The sequence below is a fragment of the Rutidosis leptorrhynchoides genome, chromosome 11 (assembly GCF_046630445.1).
Source record: "Rutidosis leptorrhynchoides isolate AG116_Rl617_1_P2 chromosome 11, CSIRO_AGI_Rlap_v1, whole genome shotgun sequence".
Classification (NCBI taxonomy): Eukaryota; Viridiplantae; Streptophyta; class Magnoliopsida; order Asterales; family Asteraceae; genus Rutidosis; species Rutidosis leptorrhynchoides.
In genome coordinates, this window is record NC_092343.1 from 273046873 (window position 1) to 273066874 (window position 20002).

The window sequence follows — 20002 nt, forward strand, 5'->3', positions numbered from 1 at the left end:
TGCACCAGTGGCTCGTGCTCCATATAGACTTGCACCGTCCGAGTTAAAAGAACTTCAAAGTCAGTTAAAAGAATTACTGGACCGTGGATTCATACGACCGAGTACTTCACCGTGGGGAGCTCCAATTTTGTTTGTTAAGAAGAAAGATGGATCTTTTAGGATGTGTATAGACTATCGTGAATTAAATAAGTTAACTATCAAGAATCGGTATCCACTACCGAGAATTGATGACTTATTTGATCAATTGCAAGGATCATGTGTTTATTCGAAAATCGATTTAAGATCGGGCTATCATCAACTACGCGTTAAAGAAGAGGACATTCCGAAAACTGCTTTTCGGACACGTTATGGTCATTACGAATTTTTGGTTATGCCGTTTGGATTGACGAATGCGCCAGCTGTATTCATGGATCTCATGAATCGAGTTTGTAGTCCGTATTTAGATAAGTTTGTTATCGTTTTCATTGATGATATTCTTATCTATTCCAAGAGTGAGCAAGAGCATGAAGAGCATTTAAGGTTGATACTGGAGTTGTTGAGAAAAGAACAACTTTATGCTAAATTTTCTAAGTGTGCTTTCTGGTTGAAAGAAGTACAATTTCTTGGCCACGTTGTTAGTAGCAAAGGAATTCAGGTTGATCCAGCAAAAATTGAAGCCATTGAAAAATGGGAGACTCCTAAGACACCAATGCAGATACGCCAATTTTTGGGTTTAGCCGGTTATTATAGAAGGTTTATTCAAGATTTTTCTCGAATAGCTAAGCCGTTGACAGCATTAACGCAAAAAGGGAAGAAATACGAATGGACCTCGGAGCAGGAGAACGCATTTCAATTATTGAAGAAGAAGTTAACTACGGCGCCTATTTTATCGTTACCTGAAGGGAACGATGATTTTGAAATATATTGTGACGCTTCGCGACAAGGTTTTGGTTGTGTTCTTATGCAACGAAAGAAAGTAATTGCATTTGCATCCCGACAATTGAAGATTCACGAGCGGAATTATACGACGCATGATCTAGAACTGGGAGCAGTCGTGTTTGCATTGAAGATGTGGAGACATTACTTGTATGGGGTTAAATTCACTGTGTTTACTGATCATAAAAGCCTTCAACATATTTTCGATCAAAAACAGCTGAACATGAGGCAACGTAGGTGGGTTGAGTTAATAAATGACTATGATTGTGAAATTCGTTATCATCCCGGGAAAGCGAACGTGGTGGCCGACGCTCTAAGCAGAAAGGAACGAGAACCAATTCGAGTACGAGCGATGAACATAAAAATTCGCATGAATCTCAACTCACAAATCAAAGAAGTTCAACGAGAAGCACTTACTAAAGAAAATATAGGAAATGAAATAATGAAGAAGTATGAGAAGCAACTCGTTATGCGGGAAGATGGAATTCGATATTTTGCAAATCGTATTTGGGTACCGAAGTTGGGTGGATTAAGGAAGTTGATATTGAACGAGGCACATAAGACAAGATATTCGATACATCCTGGAGTTGGAAAGATGTACCAAGATCTTAAGACGCATTATTGGTGGCCTAATTTAAAAACAGACGTTGCAACATATGTTGGGGAGTGTTTAACTTGTTCCAAGGTTAAAGCAGAACACCAGAAGCCGTCAGGGTTACTTCAACAACCAGAAATTCCAGAATGGAAATGGGACGGTATTACCATGGATTTCATCACGAAGTTACCAAAGACTGCCTGGGGATACGACACCATTTGGGTGATTGTTGATCGTCTCACCAAGTCTGCACATTTCTTGCCTATAAAGGAAACAGATAGAATGGAGAAACTATTACGATTGTATATAAAGGAAGTTGTTTCAAGGCATGGAATACCTATTTCCATTATATCCGATCGTGATAGTAGATTTACCTCAAAATTCTGGCAATCACTACAGGAGGCACTAGGAACTCGGTTGGATATGAGTACCGCATATCATCCACAAACCGATGGACAGAGTGAGAGAACGATTCAGACTCTCGAAGACATGCTCAGGGCATGTGTGATCGATTTTGGAAACGGATGGGATAAATATCTACCGTTAGCAGAATTCTCGTATAATAATAGTTATCATGCGAGCATTGGAGCTGCGCCATTCGAAGCATTGTACGGAAGGAAGTGTAGATCTCCTATCTGTTGGAATGAAGTAGGAGATCGACATTTAACTGGTCCCGAGATCATACATGAAACGACTGAGAAGATAGTGCAAATCAAGGAGAGATTGAAAACAGCCCGTAGTCGCCAAAAGAGCTACGCCGATGTTCGAAGGAAACCATTAGAGTTTCAGGTTGGGGACATGGTTATGCTAAAGGTGTCACCTTGGAAAGGTGTAATACGTTTCGGCAAAAGGGGTAAACTGAACCCAAGGTACGTAGGCCCGTTCAAGATCATCGAACGCATTGGACCGGTAGCTTATCGACTCGAGTTACCGCAACAACTCGCTGGAGTACATAATACCTTTCACGTCTCAAACCTGAAGAAGTGTCTTGCAAAGGAAGACCTCACCATTCCTCTTGAAGAAATTCATGTCGACGAGAAACTACAATTCGTCGAAGAACCAATCGAAATCATGGACCGTGAAGTTAAACAGCTCAAACAGAGTAATATACCGATTGTTAAGGTTCGTTGGAATGCTAGAAGAGGTCCCGAGTTTACTTGGGAACGAGAGGATCAGATGAAGCAAAAGTATCCACACTTGTTTCTCGATGACGCAAAATAGGTACAATTTTAAAATTTCGGGACGAAATTTATTTAACGGGGAGGTAATGTAACGACCCGCATTTTTTTCGATCATACTATACTTATAAGATTAATATTTACATAAATTAAACCTTGCCAACATGATAAGCAATCCAAATTGTCGAGACTTATATTTCCGAAAAGAGTTTTACACAACGTTTGACCGTCTAGTTTGACCGATGATATCACGAACTATACAATATATGATAATTATACGTTTGTGTATATAAATGTATATATACATATTTAACATGATTAATAAATGTTTTAATATCTCATTTTGTATTAATAACAACAAGTTATATGTGTATTTTGAAACTACTAACTTAAGTTTTCAAAACGATAACAATACGTAACGTTATTTGACTTAAATACTTAAGACTATAATGTTTATACATATATTGTATAAGTAATGTATTTAATCACTTTTAAGAACTTAAATACATAAAATCATATAAGTGTATTCACAAAAGATAGCTATATTTGAATCCTCATTCCATTTTTCACAAAATTTCCATACGTATACCTAGAGTATTTGTACTCGTATCATACTAAGCTTCTATACGTATTTACTAATAGTAAATACACATCAAAATCACCACCTAACCAGCCATTATTCATGCCCTTAGAGCTAGGTAATTACTTTTGAATCATTGCAAGACTAATTACAAAAATACAAACTAGAATTTTGTCATGTTATCCTTAAAGATCACATTTTTAGGAGTATATATGTATCATCATTTTTGATTCATTTTTACTTCAATCTCTTAACTAAAAACACACACTCTTTCTTACTCTCTAAACTCCATAACAATCCAGCAAAGTTCCATAAAGATCTAGCTTCAAAAACCATACTAAAACACCATAAGAAAACCATACAAAAACACTTCAAGAAAACCCTCCAAGAACACCAACTTACTATCAATCTTTCATCCACTTCTATCACCCTTTTGATTCTAGCTTCTTACTTCTCTTTTACAGCAAACTTATCCAAGGAACTTGAGGTAGAATCTATGTTCATAACCTTATTCGATTCATATATATATAGCTATCTTATTTTGTGGTACAAAAGTTTAACAACAAGAACATAGTTTGAATGTTTTCAAACTTGTTTGCAAACTAAATAGATCCTTCTAACTTAACTTTTAAAATACTTCAAGACCTGTAATATAACTTATGTATATACTAATTTAACAAGGTAAAACTTGGTTTTTCAAAGTATAAGTATTTTTAGAAAAATGGTCATTAAATGATTTTGTTGTAACAAAAATGTTTAACTTCATATGTTTCACTAATGTTTCACTTATGCCGTATGATTTTGAATACAAACCAAGGTATTTACAGTTCATAGTCTTAAAGAAGAACTCGATCCAAGAAGATGGCAATTTGAATCAACGAAAACGGATTTGTAACGAAGAAACTATGACCAAAACAAAATTGGTTATCCTAGATCATTTCAACTACGGGATCAATTGGAAAAAAATGATATAAATCACATATTTCTAAGATAACATGATATTTTATATATATGTACTTATAATTCAATTTTATATGGTTCAGGATCACCCGTAAACAATACGAGAAGATTAATCATAAGATCCCATGTTTGTACGCAACACGTCATTTGACAACACCGGTACTTTATGTACGCAACACGTCATTTGACAATACCGGTACCATGGGTCAAGATTAATCTCGACCAATACATATACGATGGGGTTTTATTTATTTCGTTGGGGGTTTTGTTTATTGCGGGTATATTAAACATCTAAAAATGAACCATTAAAAATTGAATTACTAACATCGGAATGCTAACTACGGACTAAGGAAATATTCAAAATATTAAAAGTATAACAAGTATATATATATATAACGTTTGTTTTAAAATGAAAACATATTGATATATTATATATGGATAGGTTCGTGATATCAACCGGAAGACCGAGTCAAAATATATATATATCATCAAGACAAGAGTGAGTATATAGTCCCACTTTCAAACTCTAAATATTTCGGGATGAGAATACATGTATTTTATGTTTTACGATATGGACACAAGTAACTGAAAAATATGTTCTACGTTGAGTTGTACCACTGGCATACTTCCCTGTAGCTTGGTAACTAATATTTACAGCGGTATTGTAAACGCGAATCCTGTTGATAGATCTATCGGGCCTGACAACCCCAACCGGACTGGACGACCAGTATTCAACGGTTGCACAGTACTTCGTTTTGTGACTACACTTGGTACGGTGTAGTAAGATTTCATATTAAAGGGAATATGCGACGTGATTAAATGTTAAGTATGGTTACCAAGTGCTCAACCACTTAGAATATTTTTATTGAAATGTTTATATACGAAATCTTGTGGTCTATATATATATATTGCTGCGCACTAAACCTATATCTCACCAACTTTATGTTGACGTTTTTAAACATGTTTATTCTCAGGTGATAATTAAAGCTTCCGCTGCATTATGTTGAATCTAAGCAGGATCATGCGTACTCATATTTGTGTCAAAAATAAAACTGCATATCCGAGGACGTGTGTTGTAAAATATGCTAGAAATCGTGTTGTTATTATCATTTGTAAAGTTTGTAAGTCGAAGATTATCGTTAAACGATAATCATCTTTTTATTGTCTAAAGCTTGTAACAAAAATAATGGTTTGGTTTGTAATGTATAATATATGCAGTTTTCCTTTTTAAAAATGTCGCATATAGAGGTCAATACCTCGCAATGAAATCATACGTTATCTAACACGTTCTTATGGTTAAGGACGGGTTATGACACAAGTCAACTATGCATATGAATATAATATAATATATAATTAATTCTTAAAATTAATATATATATTATATTATATTTAAATAAACGTCGGTAGAAGAAAACAACCAAATGTGGCTCTCCCCAGCTGGCCATGCGATCGCATGGCCTGGAAGGCATAAATCCATACGATCGCATGGTGCACAGTTCCAGCCCACATGCCTATAAAAATCGAGCTTTGGTGCACCACAAAAACACATCTTTTTCTATCTCAATATATCTATACGTAATATTTATATTTATATTTATATTTTAATTTTAATTTTAATTTTAATTTTAAATACTAATAATAAGGGTATGTTAGCAAATGTTGTAAGGGTGTAAGTCGCAATTCTGTCCGTGTAACGCTACGCTATTTTTAATCATTGTAAGTTATGTTCAACCTTTTTAATTTAATGTCTCGTAGCTAAGTTATTATTATGCTTATTTAAAACGAAGTAATCATGATGTTGGATTAATTACTAAAATTGGATAATTGGGCTTTGTACCATAATTGGGGTTTGGACAAAAGAACGACACTTGTGGAAATTAGACTATGGGCTATTAATGGGCTTTATATTTGTTTAACTAAATGATAATTTGTTAATGTTAATATAAAGATTTACAATTGGACGTCCCTATAAATAACCATATACACTCGATCGGATACGATGGGCAGGGTATTTATATGTACGAATAATCGTTCATTTAACCGGACACGGGAATGGATTAATAACCACTAGAATTATTAAAACAGGGGTGAAATTATGTACAAGGACACTTGGCATAATTGATAACAAAGTATTAAAACCTTGGGTTACACGCAGTCGACATCCTGGTGTAATTATTAAACAAAGTATTAAAACCTTGTTACAGTTTAAGTCCCCAATTAGTTGGAATATTTAACTTCGGGTATAAGGATAATTTGACGAGGACACTCGCACTTTATATTTATGACTGATGGACTGTTATGGACAAAAATCAGACGGACATATTAAATAATCCAGGACAAAGGACAATTAACCCATGGGCATAAAACTAAAATCAACACGTCAAACATCATGATTACGGAAGTTTAAATAAGCATAATTCTTTTATCTCATATTTAATTTCCTTTATTTTATATTTAATTGCACTTCTAATTATCGTACTTTTTAATTATCGCAAGTTTATTTTATCGCACTTTTATTTATTGCAATTTCATTATTTTTATTTACTTTACGCTTTAAATTAAGTCTTTTATTTTACATTTGGTTTTAACTGCGACTAAAGTTTTAAAATCAACAAACCGGTCATTAAACGGTAAAAACCCCCCTTTATAATAATAATATTACTTATTTATATATTTGTATTTTTATAAAATTAAACTAATATAGCGTTAAGCTTTGTGAAAAAGATTCCCTGTGGAACGAACCGGACTTACTAAAAACTACACTACTTTACGATTAGGTACACTGCCTATAAGTGTTGTAGCAAGGTTTAAGTATATCCATTCTATAAATAAATAAATATATTGTGTAAAATTGTAGCATATTTAATAGTATTTCGTTGTAAAAATAAAGCTATTTTATATACACCTCGCATAACATCAAAATCCATGGTAATGTTTTCCCATTTCCATTCTGGGATTTCAGGTTATTGGAGTAGACCCGATGGTTTTTGATGTTCAGCTTTGACTTTAGAACAAGTCAAACATGCCCCTACATATGTGGCTATATCGGCCTTCATTCCTGGCCACCAAAAGTTTCTCTTGAGATCTTGGTACATTTTCTTATCTCCGGGATGTATTGAATATCTGGTTTTATGTGCTTCATCTAGTACCACTTTCCTCAAATCCCCATTCTTTGGTACCCAAATTCTTTCAGCTAAATACATGGTTCCGTCTTCCCGAATATTAAGCTGTTTTTCTAATCCTTTGGGTATTTCCTTTCCAAAATTTCCTTCCTTCAAAACCTCCTGTTGTGCCTCTTTTATTCGAGTATTAAGATTAGTAAGAATAATCATGTTCATAGCTTTTACTCGAATAGGTTCTCTTTCCTTTCAACTCAAGGCATCGGCTACCACATTCGCTTTCTCCGGGTGGTGATGGATTTCACAATCATAATCATTTAGTAGCTCAACCTACCTACGCTACCTCATATTTAGTTGCTTTTGATTTAAAATATGTTGGAGACTTTTGTGGTCGGTGTACACAATAAACTTTACCCCATATAGATAATGTCTCCACATATTTAATGCAAAAACAACGGCGCCCAATTCCAGATCATGTGTGGTGTAGTTTTGTTCATGAATTTTGAGTTGTCGAGAAGCATATGCAATCACCTTCTTCCGTTGCATAAGAACACACCTAAAACCCATTCTTGATGCGTCGTAGTAGATAACAAAATCTTCCATTCCGTCAGGTAACAATAAAATAGGTGTCGTAGTCAACTTCTTTTTCAACAATTGGAAGGCACTCTCTTGTTCGAAAGTCCATTCATAATTTTTCCCCTTGTGTGTCAAGGCAGTTAAAGGTTTGGCTACTCGGGAGAAATCTTGAATAAATCTCCTATAATAACCGACAAACTTTCATAATAGTTGATTACATCACGAGGTATTTGAACTCTATATGATACATTTTACAAACATTGAATTCATTTTTAAAAGATGAACTTTCTTTACATCGAAATTTGACAGGCATGCATACCATTTCATAATATCCACTATCCAACTATAAGTTGACTTAATAATAATCTTTGATGAATCAATGACTCGAATACAACGTTCTTCGAAATATGCCATGAAAGACTCCAAGTAATATCTTTAAAATGAGCATATGCACAGTGGAAGATTTTTTTAATACCTGAGAATAAACATGCTTTAAAGTGTCAACCAAAAGGTTGGTGAGTTCATTAGTTTATCATAATCATTCATTTTCATCATTTTAATAGACCACAAGAATTTCATTTCCAGTTCTCATAAATATACGTCCCATGCATAGAGACAAAAATCATTCATATGGATTGAACACCTGGTAACTGACATTAACAAGATGCATATAAGAATATCCCCTATCATTCCAGGAAATCCTTCAGACATGATAAAAATGAATTCGAAGTACTAAAGCATCTGGTACTTTAGATGGGGTTCGTTAGGCCCAATAGATCTATCTTTAGGATACGCGTCAATAAGGCGTGCACTAATTCTTAAAATTAGTGATGTTCCCTAATTCTTAGGCTACCAAGCAAAAAGGGGCATATTCGACTTCGATCAGTCAACCATATAATGTAGTTTCGATTATTTGTGTCTATTTCGTAAAACATTTATAAAAATTTCGCATGTATTCTCAGCCTAAAAATATAAAGGGTAAAAAAGCAAATAAAACTCACCATACTGTATTTCGTAGTAAAAATACATTTAACGTCATTGAATAAATGCAAGATTGGCCTCGGATTCACGAACCTAAATTAATTATATATATATATATATATATATATATATATATATATATATATATATATATATATATATATATATATATATATATATATATATATATATACACATATATATATATATATATATATATATATATATATATATGTTGGTCAATAATTGTCTAACAATTAAGTCAGGTCATATTGTATCACAATCCTAATGCTCGAGACTAATATACAAAAGTCAACAAAAGTCAATTTGACTCAAAATGATTTCCAAAATTTATACATGATTATAATATATTTTAAATATCATCGTTTTATATTTTTAAATATTTTTAAAAGATTTAATAGAGTAAATAATATAGTTCATTTATTAATAAATAAAATTTTTTATATTAAAATTTATATAATATAATATACTTTTATATATATTAAGTAATAAAATTTATAGAGTTCATTTAATATCATAAAGATAATATGATAGATATTATTAAAGTAATTTATTACACGTAATAAAATATGTTTGTATCACATATTTATTTGTGAAAATAATATCTATAATAATAGTAAGTAAAAGTTGTATTATTTTATAATAATAATTATTATTATAAAAATATCAATATTTATAATTACTAAGATGACATTATGATAAAACGATAATTCTAATTATGATAACTTTAATATTTACAATACTTTTTAATATTATTTTTTAAAATAATAATTCTATTTAAAATGATAATAATAATGATATTTTATAGTAACAATGACATTTCTATTAAAATGATAATTTTTGTTAAAATGATAGTTTTAATACTAACGATACTTTTAATAATAATAGTAATAATAAAAATAATAAGAACGATAATTTTATCTAAATCAATATCTTATAATATTTTAATTTCATCATGGTACTCTTACTCATTATTTCCTAATCATTTCGTTTAATAGTTTTTAATCGTCTTTTATATCGTGTTCATAATAATGATAATAATAGTAATCAAAATAATTAGGTGTTACTAATATTAGTTTTAATTACAATAATACTAATAATGATAATTACTATGACATTATTAACGATAATACTAATAATTATTTTAATGATAATATAATAATAATAATAACAATAACAATAACCATTTTTAAATAATGATATATATATTAATAATGATAATAATAATAATGATAATGATAATAATAATAATAATAATAATAATAATAATAATAATAATAATAATAATAATAATAATAATAATAATAATAATAAGAACAATAATAATAATTGGATAATACTAATAATAATACTAATCATAACTTTAACGATAATAACGATAGTAATAATAATAAAAATAACAATTTTTAATGATAAATCCCTTTTATTGATAAATATAATAATAATGATAATAATAAGATAAAACTAGAACGCCGATAATAACGACGATAATAATAATCATTTTTAATAATAATACAAAAATTCAATTGACTATAACTTCAAATCCGTTCATCGAAACCGTTCGATATCTAAATGAAAAGTTCTTAATTTTTCGCTAGCTTTCCAACGACATGCATATCTTATACCTTATCTTAACTGCATACGTAACTAATTCAGGATTCAACATATCCTATCTAATGGCAATATCAAAAGTACAAGCATGCATAATCCTATATTCTCGAGCACTAGTCAGGGATACACTATTAGTATGTAAAAATTAAATTATGAGTACTCACATATTAATATTGAGATTCAATATTGCAGGCAAGGTACGTAGACGCAACGGAGATGATAAGTACTAGATTGACCTCACGAGCATACCCATGAACCAAACCCATCACCTCAATAGCTATAACCCATAATTCCCTTAGCCCTATCCTACTCGAAAACCAGTTTTGAAAATAAACCACTCATGACCTCGTCGTATTATTTTATGTATAATACTAATAATAACACTCACTAATAATAATAATAATAATAATAATAATAATAATAATAATAATAATAATAATAATAATAATAATAATAATAATTAAAATTAAAATAATTAATATTACGGAGTAAAGATCAGAGAGATAAAGAGTTTGAGGTGCACAAACTGAGCGAAATCGAGCAATTTAACGAATGTATCCCACCTAACCTCCTCATGTGATCGCATGGGACCAACTGACAGGACCTGTTCATATACATTATAAACGATTCACAATAGTTGATTACATCGCGAGGTATTTGACCTCTATATGATACATTTTACAAACATTGCATTCGTTTTTAAAAGACAAACTTTCTTTACATCGAAATTTGACAGGCATGCATACCATTTCATAATATCCACTATTCAACTATAAGTTGACTTAATAATAATCTTTGATGACTCAATGACTCGAATACAACGTTCTTCGAAATATGCCATGAAAGACTCCAAGTAATATCTTTAAAATGAGCATACGCACAGCGGAAGATTTCTTTAATACTTGAGAATAAACATGCTTTAAAGTGTCAACCAAAAGGTTGGTGAGTTCATTAGTTTATCATAATCATTCATTTTCATCATTTTAATAGACCACAAGAATTTCATTTCCAGTTCTCATAAATATACGTCCCATGCATAGAGACAAAAATCATTCATATGGAGTGAACACCTGGTAACCGACATTAACAAGATGCATATAAGAATATCCCCTATCATTCCGGGAAATCCTTCGAACATGATAAAAACGAATTCGAAGTACTAAAGCATCCGGTACTTTGGATGGGGTTCGTTAGGCTCAATAGATCTATCTTTCGGATTCGCGTCAATTAGGCGTGTACTAATTCTCAAAATTAGTGATGTTCCCTAATTCTTAGGCTACCAAGCAAAAAGGGGCATATTCGGCTTCGATCATTCAACCATATAATGTAGTTTCAATTACTTGTGTTTATTTCGTAAAACATTTATAAAAATTTCGCATGTATTCTCAGCCCAAAAATATAAAGGGTAAAAAGGCAAATGAAACTCACCATACTGTATTTCGTAGTAAAAATACATTTAACGTCATTGAATAAGTGCAAGGTTGGCCTCGGATTCACGAACCTAAATTAATTATATATATATTTATATGTTGGTCAATAATTGTCTAACAATTAGGTCAGGTCATAGTGTAGCACAATCCTAATGCCCAAGACTAATACGCAAAAGTCAACAAAAGTCAATTTGACTCAAAATGATTTCCAAAATTTATACATGATTATAATATATTTTAATATCGTCGTTTTATATTTTTAAATATTTTTAAAAGATTTAATAGAGTAAATAATATAATTCATTTATTAATAAATAAAATTTTATATATTAAAATTTATATAATATAATATACTTTTATATATATTACGTAATAAAATTTATAGAGTTCATTTAATATCATAAATATAATATGATAGATATTATTAAAGAAATTTATTACACGTAGTAAAATATGTTTGTATCACATATTTATTTGATAAAATAATATTTATAATAATAGTAAGTAAAAGTTGTATTATTTTGTAATAATAATTATTATTATAAAAATATCAATATTCATAATTACTAAGATGACATTATGATAAAACGATAATTCTAATTATGATAACTTTAATATTTACGATACTTTTTAATATTATTTTTTAAAATAATAATTCTATTTAAAATGATAATAATAATGATATTTTATAGTAACAATGACATTTCTATTAAAATGATAATTTTTGTTAAAATGATAGTTTTAATACTAACAATACTTTTAATAATAATAGTAATAATAAAAATAATAAGAACGATAATTTTTTCTAAATCAATATCTTAAAATATTTTAATTTCATCATGATACTCTTACTCATTATTTCCTAATCGTTTTGTTTAATAGTTTTTAATCGTCTTTTATATCGTGTTCATAATAATGATAATAATAGTAATCAAAATAATTAGGTGTTACTAATATTAGTTTTAATAATAATAATACTAATAATGATAATTACTATGACATTATTAACGATAATACTAATAATTATTTTAATGATAATATAATAATAATAATAATAACAATAACAATATCCATTTTTAAATAATGATATATATATATTAATAATGATAATAATAATAATGATAATAATAATAATAATAATAATAATAATAATAATAATAATAATAATAATAATAATAATAATAATAATAATAATAATAATTGGATAATACTAATAATAATACTAATCATAACTTTAACGATAATCACGATAGTAATAATAATAAAAATAACAATTTTTAATGATAAATCCCTTTTAATGATAAAGATAATAATAATGATAATAATAATGATAATAATAAGATAAAACTAGAACGACGATAATAACGACGATAATAATAATCATTTTTAATAATAATACAAAAATTCAATTGACTATAACTTCAAATCCGTTCATCGAAACCGTTCGATATCTAAATGAAAAGTTCTTAATTTTTCGCTAGCTTTCCAACGACATGCATATCTTATACCTTATCTCAACCGCATACGTAACTAATTCAGGATTCAACATATCCTATCTAATGGCAATATCAAAAGTACAAGCATGCATAATCCTATATTCTCGAGCACTAGTCAGGGATACACTATTAGTATGTAAAAATTAAATTATGAGTACTCATGTATCAATATTGAGATTCAATATTGCAATCAAGGTACGTAGACGTAACGAAGATGATAAGCACTAGATTGACCTCACGAGCATACCCATGAACCAAACCCATCACCTCCATAGCTATAACCCATAATTCCCTTAGCCCTATCCTACTCGAAAACCAGTTTTGAAAATAACCCACTCATGACCTCGTCGTAGTATTTTATGTATAATACTAATAATAACACTCACTAATAATAATAATAATAATAATAATATTAATAATAATAATAATAATAATAATAATAATAATAATAATAATAATTAAAATAATTAATATTACGGAGTAAAGATCAGAGAGATAAAGAGTTTGAGGTGCACAAACTGAGCGAAATCGAGCAATTTAACGAATGTATCCCACCTAACCTCCTCATGCGATCTGTAACGACCCGTCAAAATCGCTATTGACGCGACACGTTAATCATTGATTCCACAGTGAGGTTTTGACCTCTATATGATACGTTTTGATAAAATATTGCATTCATTAAAATAAGTGACTTTCTAAACATAGAAAGTTATAAACATGTGGGCGAGTGCTTAGGTATAAGCAAAACCCCAAAATACATAAGTCTTTAATTTACAGGTTGACATCACAGTCCAATTATTTCTTACACAACGCAGTTTTATTTAGAATGCAATAAACTTTATACAAAGCATGAGAGACTCCAAGCAGGCAACAAGCACATCACAGCGGAAGCAGTCTAAGGACCTGAGAATAAAACATGCTAAAAAGGTCAACACGAATGTTGGTAAGTTATAGGTTTAATTGCTCGAGTCATAAATATATATAATGATAGACCACAAGATTTCATCAAAAGTTTATCAATAGATTCTACGTAACAGAGCACCCTGGTAACTAAACTTAACGCTATAGTGATAATTACCCCATTCGTTTTAATACACGCAAACCAACGTGTCTTAAACTCAAATAACATACGTCCGTTAAAAGGCTAGCGCTCTAGCTCGGACGGGGATGTCAAACCCTATGGATCCATATACAATTATTCGCGCCCACCAGTCCATATCCTATGTACTGGCAGCTACTAGTTACCAAAGCTAAGGGATTTTCGGTTTAACTCAGTGTAGAATTTAGTATGTACTTGTGTCTTATCGCGTTTAAAATAAATTGCATGTATTCTCAGCCCAAAAAATATTTAAAGTATTTAAAAAGGGAGACTATAAACTCACAGTTCAATATTGAGACTCAATATTGTAGGCAAATTGAGTAGACGTAATGATGGTAGATGACTGTATGGTTGGCCTTGGATTCAAGAACAATACCCCGAACAATACCCAATATTTCCTTAGCTTAAAGCGGTTTGAAACTCGAATTAAAAACACCCTCGCATGTACCTTATTATAATTAAACTTAAATTTAAAATTATAATTATAATTTAAATATAAATATTGATTACTGAAGAAGAAAAAAAAGATGTGAAGAATCCGTCGAGCGAACAGGCGTATTTATATTACTTTTCCATCTACTGTAGCTCATGTGATAGCATGAGTTTTCAGTGTTTTTGCCATGCGATCGCATGACCGCCTTATCCGTTTTTGTTTGCTAGTTCGGCGACATTAAATAGTGTTTTACTGTAGCAAATAGTGTGCACTGTAGCAAATAGTCTTACTGTAGCAAATAGTGTTACTGTAGCAAAGTCGTTTCCACTGTAGCAATTCACTGTAGCAAAGTCGTTTTCACTGTAGCTACTGTAGCAAATAGTGTTTTAATGTAGCAAATAGTGTTTTAATGTAGCAAAGTCATTTTTACTGTAGCAAATAGTGTTTTACTGTAGGAAAGTCGTTTTTTACTTGTACATATATATATATATATACATACATATAATTGTTCATGAATCGTCGAGAGTAATCAAAGGTAATTGTATATATGAAACAGTTCTAAAATTTTGAGACTCAATCTAACAGACTTTGTTTAACGTGTCAAAATAATAAATCGTATAGAGAATTGGTTTAAATAAGTCGAAATTTTTCGGGTCATCACAGTACCTCCCCGTTAAAGAAAATTTCGTCCCGAAATTTTGAGTGAAATTTTGAGTAGTACCTATTTCATGAGCGATATCAGTGAACAAATGTGGATACTTTTGCTTCATTTGATCTTCTCATTCTCAAGTAAACTCGGGTCCTCGTCTTGCGTTCCAACGAACTCTAACTATCGATATTTTGCTTTGTTTTAATTGTTTGACCTCGCGGTCCATGATTTCAACAGGTTCTTCGACAAAATGGAGTTTATCATTGATGGAGATAGGTACACCATGCCTGGAAACTACTTCCTTCAAATATAGGCGTGCTAATCTTTCCATACTGTCTGTCTCCTTTTTTGGTAGAAAGTGAGCTGATTTAGTTAGACGATCAACTATCACCCAAATAGTATCATGACTACTTGTAGTCCTTGGCAATTTCGTAATGAAATCCATGGTTATTCTTTCCCATTTCTACTGCAGAATTTCTGGTTGTTGCAGTAATCCTGACGGCTTTTGGTGTTCAGCTTTGACCTTTGCACACGTCAAACATTTGCTTACATAAGTAGCAATTTCTGTCTTCATATTAGGCCACCAATAGAACTTCTTGAGATCGTGGTATATTTTCCCATTTTCTGGGTGAATTGAGTACTTCGTTTTATGTGCTTCATCTAGTACTAGTTGCCTTAGGTTACCATGTCTTGGTACCCATATCTTACCAGCAAAATACAGGGTTCCATCGGCTTTTACTTCAAGCTGTTTTTCTAACCCTCTGCTCATTTCGAATTTTTCATTTTCTTCTTTTAAAGCCTCTAACTGTGCTGCTTGAATTTGCTTTGTGAGATCAGTACGAATTGTAATATTCAAAGCTCGGACCCTAAGAGGTTTTACTCTTTCTTTCCAACTTAGGGCATCAGCTACAACATTAGCCTTTCCGGGGTGGAAACGGATTTCACAATCGTAATCGTTTAACAACTCTACCCAGCGACGTTGCCTCATATTGAGTTTTTTTTATCAAAAATATGTTGAAGACTCTTATGGTCGGTGTACACTGTACACTTGGTGCCATATAGATAGTGTCTCCATATTTTGAGTGCAAAAACTACTGCTCCAAGTTCCAAATCGTGCGTCGTATAGTTCTTTTCATGAATTTTTAGTTGTCGTGAGGCATATGCGATAACTTTTGTGCGTTGCATTAATACACATCCTAAACCTTGGCATGAAGCATCACAATAGATCACGAAATCATCATTTCCTTCCGGTAATGACGAAATGGGTGCAGACGTTAACTTCTTCTTTAATAACTGGAATGAGGATTCCTGTTCCGTGGAACAATCATACTTCTTTCCCTTTTGAGTCAATGCAGTTAAGGGTTTGGCGATTCTAGAGAAATCTTGAATGAATCTTCGGTAGTAACCAGCAAGACCTAAGAATTGGCGGATTTGTGTTGGAGTCTTCGGTGTTTCCCATTTACTAATGGCTTCGATCTTGGCGGGGTCAACTTTAATTCCATGTTTACTGACAACGTGGCCCAAAAATTGTACTTCTTGTAACCAGAAATCACACTTCGAAAATTTTGCATACAATTCTTCTTTCTTGAGTATCTCTAGTACTAGTCTTAAGTGTTGCTCATGTTCTTCCTTGTTCTTCGAGTAAATCAATATGTCGTCGATAAAAACAATGACAAATTTGTCTAAATACGGTCTACAGATGCAATTCATTAGATCCATGAATACTGCTGGAGCATTAGTCAATCCAAAAGGCATGACTAAAAATTCATAGTGACCGTAACAGGTTCTGAACGCGGTTTTAGGAACATCTTCTTCCTTCACTCTCAGCTGATGATATCCGGAGCGTAGATCAATCTTGGAATAAACACTTGATCCTTGCAATTGATCAAACAAATCATCAATCCTCGGTAATGGGTACCGATTCTTGATCGTTAATTTGTTTAATTCTCGGCAATCTATGCACATTCTCATAGATCCATCCTTCTTCTTGACGAACAGAATAGGAGCACCCCAAGGTGAAAAACTGGGACGAATAAATCCACGGTCTGATAATTCTTGCAACTGGTCTTGTAATTCTTGCATTTTTGAAGGTGCAAGTCTATATGGGGATCGGGCTACAAGTGCGGCTCCTGGTACGAGATCAATCTGGAATTCTACACATCTGTGTGGAGGTAGCCCCGGTAATTCTTCTGAAAATACTCCGGGATATTCTCTTACAACCGGCATGTCATCAATGCTTCTTTCTTCAGTATCGATCTTCTTTACATGTGCCAGAATAGCATAACAACCTTTTCTTATAAGTTTCTGGGCCTTCATACAGCTGATAAAGTTCAGCTTTGAGTTGCTCTTCTCCCCATAAATCATTAATGACGTTTCATCCTTACGAGGGATGCGGATTGCTTTCTCAGCGCAAACAACTTCCACTCTTGTTTTGGATATCCAGTCCATGCCAACGATTACGTCAAAACTTCCTAATTCTACGGGTATCAAATCTATTTTGAAGGTTTCACCAGCGAGATTTATTTCGCAACCATGGCAAATTTTATCGGCTTTTATCAGTTTACCATTAGCTAATTCAATAGTATATTTATCGTCTAGAGACAATGATGCACATTTTAGTTTAGAACTAAAGTCTTTACACATATAACTTTTATCAGCACCCGTATCAAACATAATAGAAGCTAGTTGATTATTAACGGTAAACGTACCCGTGACAAGATTAGGATCCTCACGTGCTTCACTGGTACTAATATTAAATGCCCTGCGGGTTCTTTGTTCTTCTCCTTATCATGGCATTGATTTATAAAGTGACCAGACTTCCCGCATCCAAAACATTTCTTGACATTGGTCGATTTTGTCTTTACTGCAGAAACTGTGGCATAACAATCTTTCGCCATATGTCCTTTCTTGTTGCACTTATCACAGACCACTTGACAATAACCTGCATGATGTGTGTAACATCTTTTGCAGAACGGATGGGGTCCCTTATAGTTTGGACTAGCAGTTGCCCCATCTTATTTACTTTTAAAAGTTTCTTGTTTCTTCAGTTGAGTACTTTTGCCCTTATAGTCTTCCCATTTCCTCTTTTCTTCAGTTGTCTTGACTTCGGTAATTGGTTCCTTAATCGAACTCTCTGTGATCTGGTCCATGAGTTGGTGTACCATTGTCATGGCTTCCTGCATCGTATTCGGTTTGGACGATGTAACATTTCCTTTGATATTGATCGATAAACCGTCAATATACATTTCTATCTTTCGTTTCTCGTTTGGCACCAATTCGGGACACAACAAGGCTAGTTCCATGAAACGCTTTTCATAGTTATTGAGATTCGCGCCGAAAACCTTCAGATTACGTAACTCAGATTCCATTTTTCTGATCTCGTTTCGAGGACAGTACTCCTCGATTAGCATTTTTTTCAGTTCTTCCCAAGAGATATCATATGCCGTATCTACTCCTTCTGCTTTAGTATAATTGTTCCACCGAGTAAGTGCACCGTCTTGCAACATGCACGAAGCATACTTTGATTTGTCTCCGTCCGCACAATTACTGATTTTGAAAACGGACTCCATCATTCAAACCATCGGGTTAGACCGACTGGTCCCTCGGTTCCACTAAACGTCTGTGGTTTGCATCCTTGAAAAGTTTTGTATGAGCATCCGTTTCGTGAGTTTGTGTTTACGGCTGCTGCTTTGGCTGCTGCTTCAGCTGTTGCTTTTGCTGCCTCAGCTGCAGCAATTCTTTCATTCACGCGTTTCTCGACTAGTTCCTCAAACTCAGCATCCGACATTTGAGACATGTTTCTTCAATAAACACAACAGATATAATTTAATCATATAGAATATTATAGGTAAAATGAGTTGTCAATAGTTAATCGTAGCATATTAATAATATGAACCAGTTATTATAAAAGCCTTTTCTTCTTATTAGCATTTTATAATTATTTCTAGGGTATTACCTACCCGTTAAGTTCATACATAATAGCTAGTACAAGGAATTAACTACTAAAATCCTAATAATATTCCACTATGAAAAATTATAGCGAGTTACTACGTTATTATGTAATAATAATAATAATAATAATAAGTAGTAATAATACAAATAATCATTCCATGCATTTATTATTAATAAACCAAAATAATACAATACCATACAATACCGATATTTTACATATGCTTATTCTATATAACAAGATAGAGTAGCACACATAAGCACTAGAATAGCACATGGAAGATTTATGGTTGCGAGGTCGTTTATTCAGAACTATCAGAAACTTCTTCTCATTTGGTTCTCTCTGCCAACTGTTTGTGTGCACAAGGTCCGACAGACATTCTAGCAGTGTATTTAATTTTTGGTTGGGGT